Here is a 2,069-nt window from a genome sequence, read left to right on the forward strand (position 1 = left end):
TCGAAAAGTGGTTATTTCTGTAGTTCAATTGCTGCAACTTGCTGAAAATGTTCATCTAGTTTGAACAGTTATGTTAAAAACATTGTATCCAGAGTGCATCAAACATGATTTTAGACCTTGTCTATCGAAAAGTGGTTATTTCTGTAGTTCAATTGCTGCAAACAATGCTGAAAATTGTCCACAGTTGTTCCTAATCATCTAGTTTGAACAGTTCTGCAAAAAGCATTGCTTCCAGAGTGCATCAAACATGATTTTAGACCTTGTTTATGTAAAAGTGGTTATTTAAGTAGTTCAATTGCTGCAACTTGCTAAAAATTGTCCATAGTGTTCCAATCATCTAGTTTGAACAGTTATGTTAAAAACATTGTATCCAGCGTGCATCAAACATGATTTTAGACCTTGTCTATGGAAAAGTGGTTATTTCTGTAGTGCAATTGCTGCAAACAATGCTGAAAATTGTCCACAGTTGTTCATAAGCATCTAGTTTGAACAGTTCTGTAAAAAAATGTACTTCTCTAGTGCAAATCAAACATGATTTAGACCTTGTTTATATAAAAGTGATTATTTCTGTAGTTCAATTGCTGCAACTTGCTGAAAATGTTCATCTAGTTTGAACAGTTATGTTAAAAACATTGTATCCAGAGTGCATCAAACAGGATTTTAGACCTTGTCTATGGAAAAGTGGTTATTTCTGTCGTTCAATTGCTGCAACTTGCTGAAAATGTTCATCTAGTTTGAACAGTTATGTTAAAAACATTGCTTCCAGAGTGCATCAAACATGATTTTAGGCCATTGTCTATCGAAAAGTGGTTATTTCTGTAGTTCAATTGCTGCAACTTGCTGAAAATGTTCATCTAGTTTGAACAGTTCTGTAAAAAACATTGCTTCCAGAGTGCATCAAACATGATTTTAGACCTTGTCTATCGAAAAGTGGTTATTTCTGTAGTTCAATTGCTGCAACTTGCTGAAAATTGTCCATAGTGTTCCAATCATCTAGTTTGAACAGTTCTGTAAAAAACATTGCTTCCAGAGTGCATCAAACATGATTTTAGACCTTGTCTATCGAAAAGTGGTTATTTCTGTAGTTCAATTGCTGCAAACAATGCTGAAAATTGTCCACAGTTGTTCCTAATCATCTAGTTTGAACAGTTCTGTAAAAAACATTGCTTCCAGAGTGCATCAAACATGATTTTAGACCTTGTCTATCGAAAAGTGGTTATTTCTGTAGTTCAATTGCTGCAAACAATGCTGAAAATTGTCCACAGTTGTTCCTAATCATCTAGTTTGAACAGTTTTGTAAAAAAATTTACTTCTCTAGTGCAAATCAAACATGATTTAGACCTTGTTTATATAAAAGTGATTATTTCTGTAGTTCAATTGCTGCAACTTGCTGAAAATTTTCATCTAGTTTGAACAGTTATGTTAAAAACATTGCTTCAAGAGTGCATCAAACATGATTTTAGGCCTTGTCTATCGAAAAGTGGTTATTTCTGTAGTTCAATTGCTGCAACTTGCTGAAAATGTTCATCTAGTTTGAACAGTTATGTTAAAAACATTGCTTCAAACATGATTTTTGACCTTGTCTATGGAAAAGTGGTTATTTCTGTAGTTCAACTGCTGCAAACAATGCTGAAAATTGTCCACAGTTGTTCCTAATCATCTAGTTTGAACAGGTCTGTAAAAAACATTGCTTCCAGAGTGCATCAAACATGATTTTAGACCTTGTCTATCGAAAAGTGGTTATTTCTGTAGTTCAATTGCTGCAACTTGCTGAAAATTGTCCATAGTGTTCCAATCATCTAGTTTGAACAGTTATGTTAAAAACATTGCTTCCAGAGTGCATCAAACATGATTTTAGACCTTGTTTATGTAAAAGTGGTTATTTCTGTAGTTCAATTGCTGCAACTTGCTGAAAATGTTCATCTAGTTTGAACAGTTCTGTAAAAAACATTGCTTCCAGAGTGCATCAAACATGATTTTAGACCTTGTCTATCGAAAAGTGGTTATTTCTGTAGTTCAATTGCTGCAACTTGCTGAAAATTGTCCATAGTGTTCCAATCATCTAGTTT

Source organism: Oncorhynchus clarkii, unplaced genomic scaffold (assembly GCF_045791955.1).
Source record: "Oncorhynchus clarkii lewisi isolate Uvic-CL-2024 unplaced genomic scaffold, UVic_Ocla_1.0 unplaced_contig_126_pilon_pilon___fragment_2___debris, whole genome shotgun sequence".
Classification (NCBI taxonomy): domain Eukaryota; kingdom Metazoa; phylum Chordata; class Actinopteri; order Salmoniformes; family Salmonidae; genus Oncorhynchus; species Oncorhynchus clarkii.